At 36.8% G+C, this 24,737-nt stretch overlaps 1 long non-coding RNA gene across 1 annotated transcript; it reads left to right on the top strand.

Annotated features, from left to right (window-relative positions):
• Positions 1 to 1,873: 1,873 nt before the first annotated feature.
• Positions 1,874 to 19,548, top strand: LOC138924832 (uncharacterized). Its single transcript, XR_011440136.1, has 3 exons — positions 1,874 to 1,968; positions 11,207 to 11,294; positions 19,146 to 19,548. It is a non-coding gene; the product is annotated as an uncharacterized lncRNA (long non-coding RNA).
• The last annotated feature ends 5,189 nt before the right edge of the window (positions 19,549 to 24,737 follow it).

Here is a 24,737-nt window from a genome sequence, read left to right as displayed (position 1 = left end):
AGAGAATAAGAAAGAGTAAAGAAAAGAATAGAGATAAAGGAGAAGGGGCTAAAGAGTTCTTTAACTAAGGAGGGTAGAGGGAGAGAGAGGAGAGTAGGATAAGAAGAGAAGTAGAATGCCAGTGACATAAAGAGGAAAGTGGTGGACTCAGACAAAAGAGAACAAGGAAGAAACCTTAGCAATTGGAGAAGAGATAATTGGGAAAAAGAAAGAGAGAAGACAAAGAAACAACTATGAACACGTAATGAATGTTAAAGCTGGGTAAATGCTTCTTGCTCCATATCTGGCACCCATTGCCTTATGAGCATTAATTTATCACTGCTGTACCCATGCTTCTGACATATCCCATTGGCTGGAATAGTTAATGCAACACTGGGAAATAGATCTTCTATCACTTATAAATTAAAATGTGATTATGGAATAAAGTTTTGTTTTGTTATGGAATTCAGTAAGTTTTACATGTGTGTAAAGAAAATTCATCTTACTTTTATGGGCCCAACACTTTATTACCATTGGCCAAAGTATCCAAGAGATTAAAAAGTAGAATTGTGTCATTCCAAAATACTTGCAAACAGTATATTTAAACCACCATTCACTTCATTGATTTTACCTTTTATTTCTTTTCAAATTAAATTTGCTTTTAGTCTAGTTAGTCAAAGAAGATTAAAAAATGTGTAGTAAAAATCGCTTAGGCATATCAATTATTTATCACAAGTTCATACCTCTTAATTCGTCTTTCTAAAAGATTACAAGTGCAAAAACATAAAACAACTCTGAACATTGTTTTTGTTTTGAAACAGCTCTCTGTGGTAGAAGCTGTGATGTACGAGCCAGATACTCCTTCTGGAATGAAGGGTTTATTACCTCATCTGCTGGGAATGCTGTCAGAGGAAAGCCTCTGCTGTCAGCGCTTTATACTATGGTGGTTGCTTAAGATGAAGAGAAGCACCTCTCCCAAAGTCGCATCCTCTACCCAGGGCAGCTGCTCAAATAACTTAGATCAATACTGCCCAAGTGGGGCCCCTAGCATGGCTTTGTGACTCAGGGGCTCCTACCCTTTGTAGCGCCTTTCCCCAAATATTCTAAGTCACCCTCCAGTGCCTGAGACCAGCTGAGGCCAACAGTGCTGTCTGGGTGAGATTCCATCATCCTGAACATGGGTGTGGACCAGTGTAGGCCATGTCCCTGATTTTCCCATTAAGGGCACTTTCCAGCCTTATATCAATCTACCCCTGTGCTGCACAGGGTTGACATGTTACCCAGAGTAGTTTTAGGACTTGTTTCTATGGGCTTATCCTGAGACCCTACAGCTGGGCTCCAGTTACAAGAAAACACCAAAAGCAAAAGAACAAATAAACAAGTGGAACTATTCACACTAAAAATCTTCTGCATGGCAAAGGAAAAGACTAACAAAATGCATTAATCTATCAAAACTTTTAACTTCTGATCACCAGAAGTCCATGTAAAGAAAGTGAAATGAGAATTACACACTGGAAGATAAAAGTTTTCAATACTTATAAAAGGCAAAGGATTAATCAACATTTAAAAAAAAAGGAAATCATTATGCATCACATGGGCCTGTGAATTTTGTAATCCTTTTTTTAAATCAAATTGTTCATACAGACCAGAGCCTCACAAAAAGTATTTGTCAAGGGCCACTCTAGAAGTGGCTTTGAATGAACAATATGAAAATATGTGGGCCCAGCCTTCCCACCCAAACTTAGGACAAATATGAAGGTCATTCTAACTTCAGAGCTGCACACAGATTAGTTGAGGCATCTTCTGAGACAATATCACAACTGAACTCCACCTGCCCCAACCTGCTTCCTTCCCTTCTCCACCCAGCCCTTCCCTTGCCCAGGTGTTGTTGATCACAAGAGCACTCATTGTCCGATAAAACTCCAGCATGTTAATCTCTGCCTCAGAGTCACCTAACCTGCAACATCCCTCGTATCCTGCTGAGCATGGGTATGTAAAAACATTGGCTTTTCCTAATTTGGGAAAGCTTTGGATTTAGAACACTTATTTGGATTAGAAATTGTGTGTATATTATTGAGTTTTACTTACTGAGACTCTGGTGTTTCAGATTGAACTATTCTTTACACAGAGAAACTTTTGATAGTTTACCAAAATGAATGTTCGTTGTTGAATCTGCTCCAAGGACTTCCTGAAGTAGTATGAAGCAAGAAAAGTTGAAGAATGAACTAAAATTATAGAAGAAATAAGAGAGAAAAAAACACTCTTATAAAGAGAAGGCACGGTAATCAGTAGTGAGAATTAAAAAGGAGATATCCATACAAATGTCACAGACGTTAGAAAGGAAATAAGAGAAACAATGTTATGCCAATAAAATTTTATATGTAGATGATGTGACAATTCAAATTACCAAAACTGACGCAAAAAGAAACAGAAAATGTTAATAATCTGATAATTATAAAAGAAATTGAATTTGTGATTAAAAACTTTTGTATAAGAAAAAAATCTTGTTCCAACAAGCTCAACTAAGGAACTATTTCAATCATTTATGGCCAACCTTATGATAACTTTTTGCTTTATGAGGCCAGAATGATCTTCATGTCAAAAATTCTCAAGGACAATATAAGAAAGAAAAATTACAGGCTAATCTCATTCTTGGACATAAATATAAAAATATTTTTAGAAAATACAAGACTGAATCTAGAAATTATCAAAAGGTCAATTCACAGTAATTATGTTGCTTTTATTACAGAAATGTAAGATTAGATTAACATCTAAAAACCAATTAACATAATCCACAGTAATAAAAAACGGGAATAAGCATATGACCATCCTAATGGATGTGGAAATATATGTGACAAAATTCAATGTCTGTTCACAATAAAAATCTCTGAAAACTAGGAATAGAAAGAATGTAGCAAATTCATGAAAAATGTCCATTTTAATGGTATATTTTAACCTTCTGAGATCAGGAAGAAGACAAGGATGTTACTATTATTATTCTATTATACATTGTACTATAGACCCAAGCCAAGCTATCAGAATTACAAAGGAAGGAAAAAAACTGTCATTACTTATATACAGATTGATTATGTACACAAAAAATCCCCCCCAAAAACTATAATTGAATTATTAAAATTGACAAATAATTTAAGTAAAGATGCTGTATATATGGAAAATCTAAAATAGAAATCAATTGCATTTGTTTACACCAGAAGCAAGTGGAAATTAAGCATTCCAAATAGATTACTTTTACAGTAGCATCAAAAGTATCAGACATTAGGGGTCAGTCCAGTGGTGTAGTGGTTAAGCTTGCACACTCCATTTTGGCAGCCCAGCGTTCATGGGTTCAGATCCTGGGTGTGGACCTATATGCTGCTCATCAAGCCATGTTGTGGAGGCATCCCACATCCAAAATAGAAGAAGATTGGTATAGATGTTAGCTTAGCAACAATCTTCCTCAAGCAAAAAAAGGAAGATTGGCGACAGATGTTAGCTCAGGGCCAATCTTCCTCACACAAAAAATAAATAAATAAAAAATCAAGCATTAATACAACCACCATGGAAAATTTTTTGGCAATATCCACCAAAATTAAATACATGGATACCCTAGGACTCAACAATTCCACTTCCAGGTACATAACCAAGAAAAACTCATACACATGTTTATAGTAGCACTATTCCTAATAACCCTGAACTGGAAATTTTCCAAATGCTCATCAGTAGTAGAATGGATAAAATAATTGATGTCTTTACAAAATTCAATATATACAGCACTGAGAATGAATGAATAAAATATATGCAAAATTATGAGTGAATTTCATAAATATAATGTTGGTCAAAAGAAATCAATTACAAAAGAATACTTACTGGATGATTCAGATTATTTAAAGTTCAAAAGTAGATTAAAAGGGGACAGAAGAGAGGCTTCTGGGATGTCAGTAACATTCTATTTCTTCAACTACTGCTGGTTACAAGAGTGTTGTTACTTTGCAAAAATGCTTTGAACTATTCACTGATAATTCATGTGCTTTCTCTGATAATATGTTCAAATATAATAGTTATAATAGTATATGTGTAAAATTTCTTTCAGAAAATCACAAAACATGGATTGGAAAGAAATCAATGTTATAAAGATGCCAGTTCTCTGAACCTAATACACAGATTGAATACAATCTCAGTTTTGTGGAAAATGACAAGTGATTCTAAAATTTATATGAAAGTGCAATGGGTCAAGAACAATAAAGACAATCTCGAGGAATAGAGCATGGTATAAGGACTTTCTCTGCTGGCTGTCAAGACTTACAAAGCTATAGTAGTTAAATAGGTAAAGCATTTTTTTTTTTGGATAGACAAATAAACAAACAGAATAGAATGGAATAGAATAGAATAAGGAGCAGAGAAACATAACCATGCTATGACACTGTAGAATATGGGAAAATGATGTTCTTATTTAAAAATGTTGCTGAGAAAATCAAATATTCATTTGGGAAAAAACAGAAATCCATTCAAGGTGAATTTTAGAACTAAGTCTAAAATAAAACCAACAATATTTGTAGAAAATAATACAGACGAGTAGCTACATATGCGTATAATATAGAATCACTTCTTAAATATTGACATAAAAAACTAATAATAAAATACCAAAAATTGGATACTAAATTTCAAAATATTAATAAAGACGTAAATAAAATAAACATTTCTATTAATAAAATAATGCAAAGGAAATATGTGAAATGGGAGAAGACACCAGCAATACATATCACTAACAAAGGCAGATCCTATTCAAAATATATAAAGTCTTACAAATCAAAACAAAACTACAGAAAGCCTAATAGAAAAATGGGCTGAAGACTTGAATGTGCATTTCACAACAGGGAATATCCAAGTAGCCATAGTTTGCTCAATATCATGATTAATCAAATAAAAATTAAAACAACAATGAGACACCATTAATACCCAAGAGACCAGCTAAAATAAAAAATGATATCATATGTTGGCAAGGATGTAGACAACTGGGAACATTCAGACATTGCTTGTGGAAACATACATTAATATAATCATTTTGGAAAACTATTCAGCATTATCAATTAAAGCTGATGGTCTTCCTATCCTATGACTCAGCAATTCACCCTTAAGTATACCCAAAAGAAATGCATTCTCATGTGCACCAAACAGATAAGGACAAGAAGGTGCATGGCCGAAAAATTCATAATAGCTCCAAAATGGCAGTAACGCTATTTCTGCCAATATTAGAAAGGATAAATAAATGAGGTACAATCATACAGTGAAACAGTATACAGCAATGAAAATAAGTGAAAAATAGGTACATGTAGCAACATGAATACACCTCACAAATATAATCTTGATGAAAAGAGCTTCACTACAAAAGAAAACATATGGTAGAATTTCATTTATATAACAGGATATAAGATATACATAATATTTGAAAATGTATACTTATTTCTTAAAACGGTAAAGAAATGCAAGGAATTGTGAACCAAAAATAAATGTTAACTATAAACTAATAACTAGAAATATCCAGGTAGTGACCTTTGACAAGGAGAGAAATTAGTGACTGAGGGGAGGTGTGAAGATGGAATTGAGTCTGTGTGTTACTGTTAAGAATTTTTCACCATTTTAAACAATCCCAGTTGAAGGTCTGTTAACCAAAAAACAGGGCTGCCACATGCTGTGCAGTCACTGCCTGACTCTTAAGTTACTCTCCACAGAAGCTACAATGTGCAGAGCACTTTCTGATGTTATGCAATAAGATGACCCTGTCAGAAAGTCTAGATCAACAAATAGTCTTCTTTCACTTGGATACCGATTTACTTTCAAGATTCTCTTTCATCATAGTCCTGGCATGACTCAAATGTTTGCAAGGGCATGCATTACTTGGGTAGCAATAGGGCTCTTAATAAGATACCTTTCATTGTTTATACTTGTCCTTATTTCCTATCTTGGTAAAAAATTTTGTGATGTTTTAATCCAGTGGTCAAGTAAGTATAAGAGGATTTTCAATTTAGCAGGCGATTTTTCTGTCTTTTTGACAGTTCTATGATATTTCTTACCATGTCCCACATGGACTTTGCTATATGGAACAGTGGGAACTTGAGTGGAAGTTTCTTTCCCATGACCACTGAAACTAGGCTTATGACTTGCATTTATTTACTATTTTTTCAACATTTTATTGGAAAATGTCAAACAGCTAAGTGGAAAGAATTTTATACTGAATATTCTCCTACCCACCTACTGCATTCTACCCTCAACATTTTATTTAACTTGCTTTATCTCGTAACTATCTACCTCTCCATCTGTTTATGCAACCATCAAGCCATCTAATCATGTGATTACTGTATTTTTTAACAACTCAGTCATTTACCACAAGGTAAACCCCAATGCAGGCAGCACCCAAGTTAAGAAATAAAAGTTTTCCAATAACATGGCCCCCCCATCCTCTATATTTTCAGTCCTTGAGAAAGTAAGTGCCCTACAGAAGGTATTTTTTTCGTAAGTGTGGAATTTTAAGGAAATTAGCTCAGTTTAGCTTCCCTGTTCTTTTATTTTTTGTTACATTCGTCTATGAATTCAAAATCAAGAAAGATAGAATTTCACAAAAAGTTTGTGCAGACAACTTCCTCATAGGTTTCCTAGTACTTTCTCTAACATACATTAGAATTTCTTAACACTTTAAAAATCTAGAAGATTTAATATTTTTTAAATCAACAAATACACCAGGCTGAGTCAGTAAACAAGTTAGATCTACGTCTCACGGGACACTTGCTAATGTAAGTTTTCTAAATATGGGCAATTTAGAGCTAGTATTTGCCATTATCAGGTGAAACAGTTTGCATTGAACCTAATGCAACTTAATGTTTTTTAATGTGTGATTTTTTTCTGAATTCCCCTCAGACGTGATTGTGGCAAACCACACAGAGAAGAACACATTCCCTTTTTTTGCTATGCAGTGATTTGACTTCTCACATTTCTGTTGGAATGAAAATTAGATTCAAGGACAGCTCTGTACCTGATAGCTCTGACAATGTGTGAAATGCTAAGCTTTCTATGGTTGTAATGAACATATGCAAAGCTTTTCTTTTTTTTCTCTTGTCTGGAGACTTCAGGCTGTCTATCCTTGAGTAAAGAAATTCTTGTCCTGTGGCAGCAGCTATCCTGCTTGTAATGTCCATGCTCTCCAAATGCCAGCTGTATGGGGGAGATGCCAGTTCTCTATGGACTTCTTATTGCCTGGGAACTTGATTATCCAAATAGTGACAGTGTTCAGGGCTCTCCTGGTTCATTTTCTGAGCTTCTTTTGGCTCACCAGCTGGCATCCTTTGTAATCCTCTTTGAAGGAATATAGCAAATTACAGAACTTCTATGAATGATCAGAGAAGTTAATCTAAAGTAGAAGAAGCAGGAAGGAAGCAATGGGTAGACATTTTTGTTTACTTACTTGGAAGTATTGCTGTTTTCTTTATGATTTTAAAGGCTGGCATTGACAGTTTATATCCAGAGTGTATTAAAATTTCCATCTTAAGTTAAATATGAACCTAAGTTTTTGGTGAAGTCACAAGAGTAAATCCAGGCCTATAGCTCTGTGCATGTGAGAAGAATTATGAATATGTGGCCAACTAAGGCTGCTATGAGGCCTCCAGGGAAGAATAAAGCCCTGGGGATGCTAATCTACTTAGAGACATGGACAGACAGCCTCTCGTTCTTGGACTAACTTTTTAAGCGAATGTCAAGAGGATAAGTTAAATTTCTACTGTGATGTAAGATCAATAAAGAAAAACTAGTGTATTTCTAAACACTAACAATGAATGAGATGGAAATGAAATTGAGAAAAAAATTCATTTAAAATAGCATCAGAAAGAATAAAATATTTAGGAATAAATTTAACCAAAGTAGTGTAAGACTTGTACACAGAAAACTACCTAACATTATCAGAAGAAATTAAAGACCAAAATAAATGTAAAAACATCCTGTGTTCATGGGTTGGAAGACAATATTGTTAACATGGCAATACTCTCTGTTTTAGTTTTCCTATGGCTGCTGTAACAGATTGCCACAACTTTAGTACTTTGAAACAACACAGATTTATTCTCTTACAGTTCTGGAGGTTAGAAACTCTCCAGAAAACTCTTATAGGCTAAAATCAACGTGTCAGCAGAGATGGTTCCTTCTGGAGGCCACTGGCAGGAATCTCTTCCTTGCCTCTTTGAGCTCATAGAGGCTGACACATTGGCATTCCTCAGTTTGTGGCCTCATCACTCCAATCTCTGCTTCCATCATCACATTGCCTTCTATAGTCAAGTCGCCTTCTACCTCCCTCTTAGAAGGACATTTATAATTACATTGGGTTCACCAAACAAACCCAGGAAAACCTCGTGATCCTTAACTTAATCACAATTGCCAAGTCCCTTTTGCCATACAAGATAACATAATCACAGTTTCTGGGGATTCAGATCTGGACATCTTTGGAGGAGTGCATTATTCACTACCACACTCCCAAAGTGATCTGCAGATCTATGCAACCTCTATCAAAATTCCAACTGCCTTTGTTGGAAAAATGGAAAAGATAATTCTAGAATTTATTTGGAAATAAAAGGAACCCAGAATACCCAAAACAATCTTGAAAAAGAATAAAATTGGAGGACTTACATCTTCTAATTTCAAAACTACAAAGCTTCAAAGTTCAGGACAATGTGGTACTGTCATACACATATTGATCAATGGAACAGAATTAAGATTCCAGGAATACACCCATACATCTATGGTCAATTGAATTTCAACAAAGGTGCTAAGACCATTCATTGGGAAAAGAAGAGTCTTCTCAACAAATAGATGGGAATAATTGTATATCCACATTCAAAAGAATGAAGCTGTACCCCCTATTGCACATGATATAAAAAATTAGCTCAAAATGGATATAAGACCTAAATGTAAGAGCTAAAGCTAAAACTAAAGCTAAAACTAAAACTCTTGGAAGAATAGACAGGTGTAAATCTTTGTGACTGGACTGGGCAACATTTTTTTAAATATGGCACTAAAAGCACAAGCAACCAAATAAACAATAGATAAATCCAACTTCACCAAAATTAAAAACTTTTGCTTGTCAAAAGACATTACCAGGAAAGCGAAGAAACAAAACACAGAATGCGAGAAAATATTTGAAAATCACATATCTGACAAGAGTCTGATTTCCAGGTTATATAAAGTACTCTTACAACTCAACAAAAACAAGACAAATAGCCTAACTTGAAAATAGGTAAAGGTGAGGATGCCTGGTGACATAGCACTTAAGTTTGCACGCTCCGCTTTGGCAGCCTGGGGTTCACGGGTTCAGATCTCAGCAGCAAACCTACATATCCATCCTGTGGCAGAGTCCCACATACAAAACAGCAAGATTAGCACAGCTGTTAGCTCAGGGACAATCTTCCTCAAGCAAAAAGAGGAAGATTGGCAACAGATGTTAGCTCAGGGCTAATCTGTCTCACACATACACACACGAAATAGGTAAGGGTGTTGAATAGACATTTTTCCTAAGAAAATATAGAAATGGCCAATACGCATGTGAAAATATACTCAATGCCATTAGTCATTAGGGACCTGCAAATCAAAATCACAGTAAGACATCACTTCATACCTACTAAGGTGGCTATAGTAATAATTTTGAAAAGAAAATGTGTTGATGAGAATGTAGAGAAATTGGTATACTCATTTATTGCTGGTGGGAGTATGAAATGGTGCAACCGCTGTGGAAAAGTTAGTTCTTCAAAAGGTTAAACATAGAATTATCGTTCGAATCAGCAATTCCACTGCTAGTTATATGCTCAAGACAATTGAAACCATTTGCTCACACAATGTTTATAGCAGCGTGATTTATAAAAGCCAAAATATGGAAGTGTTCCAACTGTGCATCAACTGATGAGGTATAAACAAAATGTGGTGTATACATACAATGGAATATCATTCATACATGAAAAGGAATGAAGTACTGATATGTGCTACAGGATGGGTGAAGCTTGAAAACGTTATGCTAAGTGAAGGAAGCCAAACACAAAAGACCATTGATTGTGTGATTGCGTTTACTTGAAATATTCAGAATTGGCAAATCCATAGAGACATAAAGTAGATTGTTTGCCAAGAACTGGGGAGAGGGAGGACGGGGAATGACTGATAATGAGTATGAGATTTCTCTCTACCGTGATGAAAATATTCTGGAATTAGACAGTGGTGATGGTTGCACAACCTTGTGAATATACCAAAAACTTATACTCAATCTATGGTATTTTGTTATAGCAACCTGAGCTGACTGATTCATTACAGAATGAAATAGGAAAAGGAGAATGGGAAAAAAGAAGGCTAGGGAAAAGGAAATAAATTTGTTTAATAAAACAGAGTCTAGACCGGAAAGAGATTTAAAAGGAGAACTGGTGTAATCTTATTTTAGTTTGACTTTTTAATTAAAAATACTTCCATGGACGACAAATAGACTGTAGATAGACCATAATAACAATGCCCTGCTGATTAAGGTCTCTTTAATTCTTCTTAAAAATACGTCTGTAGTAGAATAGATATGCTTACTAGTTTTTATTCACGTAGGAGTTGTAGAAAGAATGCTCTTTTCATTTTATGTATTGTGATAGAACTATGTGTACACAATTTATAATGCCTTTTAGGAAAGTACGGTGAAGCAAAGAAAAGAATCTGTTGAATTCTTTCAATTTGAAATGGTTGTTTTACCTTTCTTTATTTGTTTGTAATGAACTGTCCTTCAGAATAAGAATTCAGAGTGAGCAGGAAGTAAAGATCTGATGATTAGTGAGCCAGAAAGCGGAAATGGAGGGCAGAACAACAGCCTTGCCAGTGGTAAGGGACATGGCCAGGAGTGATAAGATGGAGAATTTTCTCTGTACACTTGAGCATAAAGCCCCCTTCCATAATGAGGAATCTGAATCCTCACTCTATCAGCAATGGAGACCGAGTCTCATTTCGCTGTTCCTGGCACTCCCTCAGGTACACACCATCACACAGGCTAGTGAAGAATAGCAACAGGGCCGGATGAGTCAATAAACAAACGAGAACAATAGGGTCCTAGGCTTTTGCAAATAGTAAAGTTCCAAATAGAGATAGATTCTGGCTTATATATAATCTGATTTCTTTCTCCAAACATATACTACTTTACCCTCATGTCAACTACATTCTTTTCTTGCCTTCTCAGGTTCAAGTGATTCTGCCGTGAAGCATTGCTTAGAATCTGTCCTAGATTTGTCTTCTAAACTCAGCACCAAAAGCTATGTGAACTTGAGGTAAATGATTTATCCTCCCAAGCCTAATTCACTTATCTGTAAAATGTAAATAATAACGTTTACCTCCGAAGCAAAGACCTGTGGAGATTAAATTAAATAATGTCTGTAAAGTGCTTCACACAGTACCTGAAAGAGTAAGCACTCAATTCATGACATTACGCAGCTAGTATTTCTTCAATTCTGAGGTTCCATAACCAGAAATTGTATTCTCTTTTCTCTTGTCCATATGCATTAAACCTAGCTAACATCCCCACGTTATTCTCACCAGAAACTTTCCTAAATAACTTAAGCCTTTTTCATGTCTGGTAACAGCTGTGATCTCTTGAGCTCTTTCCACTCATCTGTATTTCACAATCTGTGCCTTTGAATTGGCACTGATATCTCAATTCCTTCCCTCCTTCTAATTCCCTTATATCGAATTCTGATCCAGGACCTTCAGCCTCTATAGGTAAGAAGGATTCAAAGATTTGGGCAGATTCTTTCCAAAGTGCCAGAAAACTAGCCATGCACCCTGCAGTCGTTGTGTTTCACTTTTGGGCAGGATTAAAAAGAACAGGAATGAGGCTCTAATAAGTCCTGAGGAGGCTTTCCATACGGGAACTGTAGAAAGCTGTGCCTCCTCACCGCCATCACTACTTTCCTGATCTCACAACCACCCGTGCCACAAATGTTACTCCTCAGAAACCATCTTTTTCCCCAATTCTAGTAATAGATCAAAGAAATCTGCAAACCACAAATAAGCATCTTACAACGCACTCAAATACAGATTCTGTGTCAAACATAAATACTGATACTATTTACGTAGTACTGATTTTCTAGGGAATTTCTCAAACCTCATTGCTTAATCATCATCTGAAGTTGCCTGTTAAAGGAACAAGGAACCAGATTCCTAGCTCATCTGATCTGAAAATAATCTCAAGTGAATTTAATGTAGGTAATTCATGTATTACACTTTGAGGAATGCTGCCTAGACAACGGAGAGTCAGAGCTCACAGCTTAAGGACAGAAAGCAAAAACCCCCCGGATGCACTTATACATGACAAGCAGAACATACTATAGACGAGATTTATGTATTTAGAAAAGCAAAATGCCTTTTGCTCATACCTTAAACAATTCTGCTCTGCATGTCGAGCATTTAATTTTCATTTAAACAAGGTAAAATAAAGCAATCCTTTGCTTCACTCAAGGAATGCATTCTTGCAGCACTCAGAATGAAAGTGTTGCAAGAGCAAGTCAATTCCCTGTGAGAAATGATATAAAATATGGGGATTGCACACAGTTTTTTTTTATGAATTACAATCCACCGGTGGCTTTGCTCTTATTATCCTTAGGAAGTGGTTTGCTTTCGCCAAAATCTTCAGAGAAAACTCCGAGGGATCGATTCTCAAGATGTGAGAAGAAAATATCATTAGCCACTCAGGGATTTCAGGCACTAGGCAAAGACCACGAAATGGGAAAAGTTTTCCCTAGGAAGAACCTCATTATAGCGTTTCATGTAGGTGCTTCCACAAAGAAACTGCTAGGTGACAGAATGATTTTGATATTATGGAAGTTCATTAAAAAAGGACTCCGTCTGTAATGAGATGAGGGTGCATGACCCAAGGAAACACTAGAGGCAGGAGCTGAAGAACAGGAGATGGCAAAGAGGGAAGAAAATAAGAGCAAAACCGTGATGATAATTTCAGCGAACAGTAGTGTCTCCTGACATTGAGAGAATGAGACCATCAGGAAGAATGAGAAAAAGATAGGACAAAGTATAGAAAATGGTGGCTTTATTTAACTCCTCTCTTCTCTCTCTCTCCCTCACACACACAAACACACACAAACACACCCCTAGGATAGATCATATCTCATATAGTCGTTTAAGCAATTAGTTATTTGTTCAGATGCACAGTCTCCTTTTAGACTTTTTTATTTCCATGCTTCACTAATTGTTTCACTTTTATTTTCTATTTATTTGTTTTTGATTTTCTTTAAAATGTGACGGAGATGATTGAAAATTGAAAGTATTCAAACACCTTTCCTTTTCATTTACATACGAAATCTTAATTTTTTACAATTGGGCTTTTATTGTCAACTACCTCTAAAATTTCTCACTAGAGTAAGCTAATATTCTTTTTCTGGACAAGATTAACATGTTTTTCACATTTTTTTTTAAGGTATGCGTTTCGCTGGGGAAGATTGGCCTTGAGCTAACATCTGTTGCTAAACTTCCTCTTTTTTTTCCCCTCCCCAAAGCCCCAGTACATAGTTGTATATCCTAGTTGTAGGTCATTCTAATTCTTCTATGTGGGATGTTGCCACAGCACAGCTTGATGAGAGGTGTGTAGGTCTGCTCCCAGGACCTGAACCAGTGAACCCTGGGCCACCAAAGCAGAGCACATGAACTTAATCACTTGGCCATGGTGCTGGCCCCTAATATTTTGATAGTAATATTTTGATAGTTTTTTTTCTGTAAAGTTTTACCCTAGTGTATTTTTCACCTTTGCTTTAGAAAATTAGCTACCTCCTTCTTTCTGAAAAAAATACTTTTAATATTGATTTCACCCTTTCCCTCTTCAACTCACTTAGCTTTCTTTGCTTCACTGGAATGTTTTCCTTTTTCCTTTCCTTTCGTTTGCTTTCTCTCTTCTCTTCTCTTCCCTCTCTTCTTGCTCTTTCTTTCTCTCTCTCTCCTTTTTAAATTTTTCTTTCTTTTTTTCCTTTTCTTCTTCTTATCTTTTTCCTTAAGGCTCATTAGGAGATTTCTATTCATTCCTTCTGTACCTATGAAGAGCTCAGTTGATAAACAAGACTCCCAAATATCCATTCCCCACCTTGATGCCACATTCTCTCTAGGCCTATTATCTTCAATTTATTTTTTTAAAAATACCTCCACTTTCATATCCAAAGTCTAAAATGGGTCAAGTACAAGTTTATAATTTTTTCATAAAATAATTATAATATGCCAATTTTTCCCCATTCTAACATTGGCATCACCATTACCCAGATTTTTAACACCTAAAGTCTTAGTTATCTTTAAATGTGTTCTCTTTTTTCCATGGCACGACTCATTAACAAGTATATTGATTCCTCCTTTTGAACATCTTTGATATCTCCCTTACTTTTCTGTTTCTGTATTTATGACTAAATCTCTAAGCTTCATCAGTTCACCTCTGAACCACTATATGACATTTTTCCTGATTTCTCTGCCTATAAGAGTGAAAAGCCCAGAAACCAAGTCTTATGAGAATACACGAGAGCAAAGAAGGCTGTCAAAAGAACAGATAGTTAAGGGAGATGATAATACTTTTCATCTTCCCTCCAACTCGGGCATTCCATGATATTTATCTTTCATTCTTAGGTTCATGCTTTTATTATATTTATTTTCTCTCTACTCTTACTTAATTTTCCATGCACACTAGGAAACAAAGAGAAAGACCACAGTATTGTAAGATATTGTCAAATGATGGCTTCTCTAAACATCACCAAAACAACCTGTTGATAAGACAAAGCTGGTTTATGGCTTACCTAGACGGGGAGAGCAATGTGTTGACTACCTTGGCAAAGTCTTAGTAGTGTCTCAGAAGGAAAGTGCAAACTTGTGATATTTAATAAGATTTTGAAGTCTGGTTTAAGGTAGAACTTCCAATGCAAGGACTTGGTTTATATTGAGTAAGGATCACAAAATAATAGTTTAGAATTGCAGGATACAACAAGGTGACAGTTTTGACTTAAGGAGTTTCAAGAGTTAGGGAGTAAACTGTCCTTTGATGGTTTCTATTAAATAATTGATGGGTCTTTCAAGAAGTTCTCTGGCAAAACAATAAGTCATTTGTAGATTTTATCTTCCCAGGCACGGGTTTCCTGAGATAGTAAAGTGATGTTGAACGATTTTCGTAAAGAGTATCTCTTCATAAAGAAGATTTAAAAACACTTATGTAAGGTTTTAACACATACATTACAACTGCAAAAATAAAATTTTATGAGAACAATGAGGCATAAAATCTTTTACTTCCTGGAAACAGGTGTTTCTGTTTTTCTACCAACCCCAAGTAGCTTGTGTTTTCAGCATTTTTGCTTTATGGAAGAATCACATACCTAAATCAAAAAACAGGCTCACATGTCTAAGTGGGCCAGAACCAAAACATGAACACGTCAACATGTGGGTTCCAAACAGGGATTTGTAAGGACTGTGGGAACAAAGGAGCTAGAGAACATTCTCCCTTTAAAAGTATTCACTTACAAATTCAAACATTTTAAACCTTGTTCTAGTCAAATACAATCTATCTTCAGGCTAGCTTCTAACTCAAACCTTTTTTGTGTTGGAAGGATTGCGAGGATCTTACAGACGTTTCGTGTTGATTACAGAGTCAGGAAAATGTTTGAAAGAGTTTCCCAGTGTCCATCCAGGCATTTAGCCCAGCCTCAAAGTATAGGAAGAGCCTTGTGACTATCCCCATTCTCAGTTAATGAAAAGGGTTAAATTTCGCAAATCTATCTAGTGACATGGCGAACCGTAGTGCCAATTCTGGTAGCTTAGAACAAAGTGAGAGGATAAGGAACTACAATTACACTTGGGAAAAAATATCACAGTTCTTTTGATTATGGAAGACGTCCCTTCCTTAGCAAAGTAAACAAAATTTCACAAGTACTTTTATTTTCATTTATTTTTCAACATTGATAAGTACTTGAAAGCATTTGAAAGCATGTGCCTTGTCACAAAATTGTCATCCTTCACTATAGATTTGCAAGAAGAAAATTAATTGGGGAAAAAGATGTTGGCAAGCCTCGTCAATAGACTAATGAAGTCAGATATTACTCTCCAGCATGATTCCTGGCATGACTGCTTAAATGATCATTTGGTTCTTGGTGTCAATGAGTTTCAGATCTGACTCTTTAGTGTAGGCAGCTTTGGGAATTATGTATGACATGTTGATTATATTCTGCAGCAGGAAAGGCGGCAGTGACCCACTTTGTCCACGCTCAGACTCGTTGCCATCAGCAAGAAAATCTCTTAAGAGCCTTCAAAGGACAGGCTGCCAGCCAAAAGACCAAACAGAGTTAAATTAGGGTATAAAAATACAGTAAACCCAATTAAACTGGGATTGTTAGTGGAAGTAATTTGTTAGTCATGTGAACGTCCTTCTCTCTGGTCACTGTATTTGTTTACGGTGTAGGCTGATCTAGAAAATCATACAGTCCTTAGTTCTTTTAAGAGCCTCAATCACTGGGCTCTACATGGTTTAAAGTGCTTAATATTCCATCTAAAATAGCCCATTTCAGGACAGCTGGAAAAATCAATCCTGCAGATCCATCTGCCAACTGAGCAATCTGCAACTTTTGGGTGCCATTGCCTTACCATTTGTCACTGGCCTTCCTGAAATGTAGAGAAAGCAAATATGCACATCTTCAGCAGAAATAATGATGGCCATGTAGCTGATTTATCACTATCCATTTCCATCAGAAAAGCTAACTCCATTTCTGAAATCTAATCACGCAACATGGGCTCTCAATATGCCAGCCTTAGAGTGTAGGGGGCAGTGGAAAGGTGGGTGAGAGGGTTGGTAGCTGTCATTCTAAGCCAAGGAAAGTCTATTAGAGATGCATGCATTCTGTAATCTGACTGCTTTCAGAAGGCTGCATCATGTCTCCTGAATAATGTACAAAGGAAGTAGGAAACACTGCGGCTGCTTGGTGTCCCCTTAAATTGACCTGTCATCTGAAGTCATTTCACCTTCCTCACACTCTGGCTCTCCTCATAGTCCTGGTCACAGTATCCACAATATTAAGTCATCTCAGTCTTCCAATGCATTAGAGGTTACGCTTTTGAATGCATTCCTCACTTACCTTCTTTTTGGTGATACGTCTCAGATAATTTGGAGCCATATGGAAGCATTTTGTCATTGAAAAGAAATTGTAGTGAATGAGATGTGAAACAAGAAAGAACCTTGGTGTTCTTCCATTTATGACTAGGCCACAACAAAAACAAAACAAGAACATGTACATAATTGACAGAAAACTGAAGGAGATAAACAATATAACTTTCTGTTATTTTTATGTATTTATACGTCTTGATTCTGCTAGGCTTTTCTTTTGGACAGTAGGTCTGGAACTAATCCATTTTACATCTAAACTAGAATGATGTAATGGAAGTTTTGGAAGAAAAATTAGAGCATCTAATTAACCCATCGATTCATAGATTACACAACGCATTAATGGAAGAATAAGATGCTATAATTCTAGGGAAGGACCAACTGACCATGTCACAGAATCTCCTGCTTGGTCATTTTACTCTGCCATACTCTCCCAAACTCCACTGTCCTGAAGGCCAAGGATCTTTGTTCTCTCAGTGTTGAGCCTAGTGTCTGGTCCATAGCAGTCTTTCTGAAAATATCATGAAAACAGAAGCCAGAGAGAGAAAGCTCCAAACCCTAACTGTAACAAGGATTTTGAGTTTTTAAATAGGAAAACGAATTATCAGTTTAATATATAGTTTGACCTAAAACATCAAATTCCTATTAAAACAGAAAATGCATGGAAAAATAACCACTCAATTCAGATAGCTCAAACTATAATTTAGGAATGACAGACATCAGATTCACCTCAGTGTCCCCATTCCAGGCTTACTGAAGCAAAACATCCAGAATTGGGGCTCAGGAATTTACGTGTTTAACAAGTTTTCATAGATGATTCATACTGATTCATATTCCAACTGAAGTTTGAGAAACACTTTATTAAGCTATTAAGGCTCCAGCATGGCTCCTCAAACCGTTTCCAAAGAGAAGCTTCTTTTATTTTACACACATAACTATATGTGTTGGCAGGGGAGGGTAACACTGAATGCCTGGGTAGATGAGGACGTTTCAACCAGCCAGAGTCAGGAATTCCTATAGGAGAGGGGACGTGGCCATGATGTTTGGTTCCAGGGCTGTCTCTTGCCTGAGCTTCGCATTCCAGTGAGCTACAGGGAGTGGGGCATAGCAGCAACCCTCGTCCATAAGAGTTGCCATCTTCCCTGATGTTTCACACAATTAGGTTTCCCTGATGTTATGAATAAAGACCACCCCCTACTCCACAGGGGGAGCAATTTTTTCCTTTTTTTCCATCCAAAACAGCCAACTCATTTCTTACTGTTGGCTGGACTTTGTATTGAAGATTTCAAATTATCCCATAGTGTCGAACTACATTAAAGGAGTAAAGTTAAACCATAAGAGTCGCTATGAAGTTAACACTATATAAAGCCTAGAAATACACACACACAGTGTTTTTAAAAACTTTATAATATTTATTTATTTAGTCCCAGGTATCTTTTTAACATATTTTATTTTTAGGACTCATTAAGGTATAAAGGTACAATTGACATACAATAAACTGCATTTATATAAGTGTACAATTTGATGAGCTTTGACATCAGTGGACATCCATGAAATCACCACCAACAAGATAGTGAACATATCCATCAACCTGCAAAATTTTCTTGTGTCCTTCTGTAAGTCTTCCTTTCTCTCCTCTTCATTCATTCTAGCACACCACCTCCACTCCCACACGCTCGATCACTCATAAGCTTTCTGTCACTACGGACTAGGTTGTTTTATCAAAAGTTTTGTGTAAAAGAAATCACACAGTATATACCCTTTACTCTCTGGCTTCTTCCACTCAGCATAGTTATTTTGATATTCATCCATTATATTTTAATGGTTCATTCCTTTTAATGACTAACATCTCCTGGTATGGATATACAACAGTTTGCTTAAGCATTCATTTCTTAATACATTTGGCTTGTTCTCGTTTTTTGGCTATTACATATAAAGCTGGTATGAACATCTGTGTACAAGTCTTTAAGTGGGTATATTATTTCTTTTCTCCTAGGTAAATTCCTTGCCTGGATCAAGTGGTATACGTGTGTCTAATATTATAAGAAGCAGCCAAATTGTTTTTCCAAAGTGAATGTACCATTTTCGTTCTAACCAGCAGCATATGAGATTTTTAATTCTCTCACATCCTCACCAACATTTGAAATGGCCTATCTTTTAATTTTAGCTGTTTTAATAGTTGTATCGTGGTATCACATCACGGTTTTCACTTGCGTTTCCTTGATTATTAGTAATATTGAACATCTTTTCATTTGCTTATTTCCTACCTATATATCTTCTTGGGTGAAGTATCTGCTCAAATCTTTTGTCCACTTATTTACTGAGTAGACGTCTTATTTTCCTGTTATTGAGATTAGAGAGTTTGTTATGCATTCTGGATAATAAAATCCTTTAGTAGATATTTGCCTTGCAAATATTTTCTCGTACACTGTAGCTGTCTCTTCATTGTCCTAACAGTATTTTTTAAAGAGCAAAAGTTTTAGTTTTGATGATGTCCTATTTGTCAATATTTTCTTTTTGGAGTCATATCTGAGAAATCATTGCCTAACCAAAGGTCACAAAGATTTCCTCTGTTTTCCTCCAGAAGTTTTATATTTTTACGCTTTATGTTTATGTTTATGATCCTTTTGGAGAGTGTTTTTTTGGTTTGCTTGGTATATCGTGTGAAGTAGGGATCAAAGGACAAATGACTTCTTCAGGGTAATGTCTCAATGTCCACCTTCTTTAAGCAGGACTCGTGCATCATTATGCACAAATGACATTAATGAAAGTACAAAGTACAAAGTCTATATGTAGTGACAGAGGCTGAATCCAAACCACCAGCATGGAGTTTATGAAGGCAGAAATTCAGGCTGACAGCTGCATAGGCCCTTTCAAGTTATAGTTTCCCCACCTTTTTCTGTTTCTAGTGAGAGAGAGATTGTCAACATTTCTCCTGCCCTGATCCTGATGGGGGTACTTGGAGAAGGCTGAGAACTAGGATTGGAAAGAATGACCCATAGAACTGCTTCCTGATACTTTTTATCAATATATGTTCTCCATCTTCCACACTTGTGAAGCAGAAGCAACTCCCTGTTCTTATGTCTTGTCTTTCATCTCCTCGGTATGCTAACCGACACACTGAAAACTCAGGGGGCAGAAAAAGGAGGTGCTCAGGACCAGGACATACGTATATGAGCCTGCAGCCCACTGATGTGAAACGAAGAGAGGGTGTGAAATACTTCCTAGCACAACTATGAAAACACAAAGATAGCCACCTATAAGTTATTTCTGAATTTATTTGAAAATATTTAACTTTGTACAGGTATTCAGCTGCAGTTTCTATACATAAACATTCAGCCAAAATAGCATTTTCATTAACAAGATTAACTGTTAATGGGAAAATGTTCATATCACATCATTAAATGAAAAATTCAGGTACAAAACAATACATAGAGTTATGAGGCTGCTTTTAAAAAAAAATTCTATGCATATTAAAGGACTGGAAATGAATACACAGAAAGAATGAAAAATGTATCTCCTGGTGATTTTTAAAATTTAATTCTTTGTGTTTTCTTGTTATTTAAAAATATTTCTATAACAAATATTTTATTTTATAAAATTATTTTATATAAACTAACTAAATAGCCTTAAAACTCATATTGGAAAAACATTAGCAATTATATAGCCAAAGGTTTGTGCTAAGCAGAGAATTTTCTTTAATAAAATGTATACTGTCTGCATCAGCCAAATGGTGATACTGTGAGCTAGTAAGGGTCATATGAAACATCGAATGCTGAAAGATATCCATTAAAACATGAAATTCCACAATGGAAAGGTTCAACCTTTATTGCTTGTTCTTTGGATGGCTTAGCTCGCTTTGGGCCCTTCTTAGAATTCCAAAGGGGTTGCTGCAGGAGCAGACATCTCCCGCATCACTATTTAATACCCCTCTGTGCCTTCTCATGTTTGAGTCTGTAAAACAATTCTGCTCTAAGATACTGATGATGAACTCCAGAGGTTGAACAAAAGGATTCACTTGTCTCACCAGAAATTCAAAGTCGTTATGAAACAGAAATCCCGGTTCCCCTCCGTAGTAGAGGAGCCATGAATTGCAGCATCACGCTGGCTGGATCATAATCTAACACTTCATGCCTCAGACAATGACTTGATTTGTCAAGAGAATGTCCCTGCCAGGGCTGCCAATAGTATCGATGCCCATTGAAGAGGATATAATTAAGCTCTTGGTGAGGTAATTTCATTTTCTTCTTTAACAACTTGGAGTGCATAAGTGTAAAATATGAAATAGAGAGAAGATGCTAAGAACTTCGCTCTGCCTAAATCCAGAGCTAGGGTTTCACCTCTCTTTGATCTGATAAAGGATGTCTACTGACATTCAAAACAGCCATCCTTCAAATAGCCCACACATACAGCATATCTGATTGTTTCTACCAACTAAACACCACCAGGCTTTCTCCAGGTATAACAGTTTCTCCCAAATTAACTGCAGGAAAGCTCAGTGCTTCACATGTGTTATCTGCTTCTATTATGGCTTGAGGACAGAGAAATTGATTCTGATTCACTCTACCACTTGCCGCGAGCAGTTTGGAGTAAAGGTGTTAGTCGATTACGGTAATTTCTTAGAAGCTTGTTATTTGCTTGGGAATACATCCATTATCCAGCAACTGTAAGTATAAGGAGCTGAATCAGCCATACGTTTAGTCAAAATAAGAATTTTATGTTGAGACAGGTGAGTAGCGGATTAATAGTAATCTTAATCATTCCCATATTGGGATAAACTCTAAATTTGCATGAGCAAGTGTTCTACTATGACAAAGAAATAATCTGTACCTCCCAAATTCTCTTCACCTTTGACCTTTACTCGCCTTCCATAACTAACTATAATTCCTTTCAAAATACAGGGAAAGGAGTTCCTTAGGTACGTGTTACATGTCTTCATCAAAATCACTATGTTAGTTGGAGGATTAAGAGGGCACCAAGAGGGGCTGGCCTGGTGGCGCAGGGGTTAAGTGTTCATGTTCCGCTTCAGCAGCCTGGGGTTCGCCGGTTCGGATCCCGGGTGCGAACATGGCACCGCTTGGCAAGCCATGCTGTGGTAGGCATCCCACTTAGAAAGTAGAGGAAGATGGGCACGGATGTGAGCCCAGGGCCAGTGTTCCTCAGCAAAAAGAGGAGGATTGGCAGCAGATGTTAGCTCAGGGCTAATCTTCCTCAAAAAAAAAAAAAAAAAAAAAAAAGACGGCACAGACTATCTTGAGTTCTGCCTCAAACCGATAACCAATAAGATAAGCATGTTGATTTAGTGATGTGTACCTCTCTAAAGCCTGGTCACATCCCTGGTGGGATGCACAGGCTTCATGTCAGAGCCTATGTCGAGAGCAGGCTGGAGAACAGCCCTTGCAGAGAAACCCTGGCAGTGTGGCGGGCAGAGCCGGGTTGATTAGTAGGCGGGAGCAGGAAGAGGGTTATTGAAGTGTGTTTTAAATTTATCATCTTGAGGTCAGAGCCTATCCAGGTGGTCATTTTGTCCCTGGAATACATCTTCGTGTTCCAGAGGTTGCAACAATATCAGAGCATAGGCAGGGCCGATAAACAGACCCAGCCGAGGCTGAATTTTTTCATGAGAAAGAGCACAGACAGAGTGAATTTAACGTATAGGTCCTCACTTGCCCCTACTGGCTATTTTACCTTTTTTTGCCCTGTCTTCCCATATTCCTAAAATCCCAGAGCTTTTAAATTGTGAGGTTTTTCATTCCAGAGGAAATACCATCCCATAATCCACTAACATTTATGTGCCTGTGTTTAACATGTTTTGTTCTAGGATCACTGTCATTTCAAAGAGAACAAGTGGAGAAAGAACAAACAAAAATGAATTCATCCTTGTGGCACCTGGGCGCAGGGGAGAACTTTGGAGGCGAAAGCTCTTCCCCAAACTCCCTGTCTCAGGAAACAAGAGGACTTCTCTGGTCCCCTCTTGTGTGAGGTCAGCTGTGATGCTCTCATTAGCTGTCCATGGTGTTTTATGCTAAAAATTAAGTCAAGATTTGAGAGGTCAGGCATGTAACACAGAGAGAAAAGTGAGTTCGTGGTTTTCTCTGTCATCTATCCAGAGTCTGAATATATGGGAAATCCTTTCAAAGACTCCTCGCAAGTAACAGAATACCAGACAAATAGTGTATTAAGCAAATAATGGTTTGTTTCTCTTGCATAACGAGGAGTCCAGAGGCAGTTGCTGGCATTGTTTAAACAGCTCAAATCCACATATAGATAGAGCTTTCATTGTCATCTTTCTTTTTCTGACTTCACCTTTTTTGTCACAGACTAGTCCGTGAGGCTCGTAAATTAGCCCTAACCATTTCCCGCATTTTTATGTCAACCTCTGTCTGCATCAGCAAGAAACTAATCAATAATGCTAGATTTTTCTTCCTGAGGCAGTCGCTAATCATGATTAACTGGCTGAACATGGTCTGCTGCTCATGGCAGCTGGGGCTCCTTGGCCAGTGTTTATTGTCGGGAATGGGTTAATGGAGTCCACAGCACACTCTTAGGTATGTCGTAAACAGGGCACTTTTATTATTCTAGCCGAATGGGTCCCAGCAGAGTAAAGAATCATATATATTTAGGCTCATCCTCTAGACTTTCCTTGCAAGAACCAAAGTTTTATAAGATGCTTCACCTAATGATTTCCAATATGAAATCCTGAACTTTCAAAATGCAAAAACATCTACTGTTCAGAAAATGTATCTGGACTGATTTCTTGGAAGGCCTTTCCCCTCTTTATCTGGGCAAATCCTCCCATTGGCTTTGGATGTGGACTGTCCCTGATTCTGTGTTTCTTAACATGCTCCACTTGGAGTTTGTTTTACTTATTTTTGATCCCAGTATCAGTCTCTCTTCCTCACAAACTACTTCCCACTCCTCTCCCCCACAAGATTTCCATGGGTTTTGAAGCTTTAAAAAGCATTACCTTTTTAGTGTTTCCACGACGGCTTACCCCAAATTTGCTATGCTTCTTGATTCTTTATGAGTCTCTATGCCCTTAAGTGCTGGTTTTATCAAAGATTTGTCTCTTTTTCTTATCCATCTTTATACATACACTCACTTTCTCTTTAAATTTTCTTGTCCCAGCCAACCACTAACACCCTGTTGGTCCATTGTATGCAAATTTGTGTATATAGCCAACTCTATTCTCCTGATAATGGGAATGCTATTTATAATTGCCTTCTCTATATCTCAATCCAAAAGGTCCATCAGCACCATGTTTTCAAATTTTCCAAAATGTAATTAATGGAAAACAATCTACATTAAAAATATGTTCAATATCATTAGCCATTAGGTAAATGCAAGTTAAAACCACGAGTTATCACTATACACATATCAGAATGGCTAAAGTAAAAAATAAATGCTGGTGAGGATGTGGAGAAGCTGGGTCATTCACACGTTGCTGGTGGGAATGTAAAATGGCACAACACTAAGAAATGGTTTAGCAGTTTTCTAAAATATGCAGCTATCACATAACCCAGATTGCACTCTTGGGCATTTATCCCAGAGAAATGAAAAATTACATTCACATGAAAATCTATACGTG

This window comes from Equus caballus, chromosome 1 (assembly GCF_041296265.1).
Source record: "Equus caballus isolate H_3958 breed thoroughbred chromosome 1, TB-T2T, whole genome shotgun sequence".
Taxonomy (NCBI): domain Eukaryota; kingdom Metazoa; phylum Chordata; class Mammalia; order Perissodactyla; family Equidae; genus Equus; species Equus caballus.
This window is presented reverse-complemented; position numbering and strand designations above follow the sequence as displayed.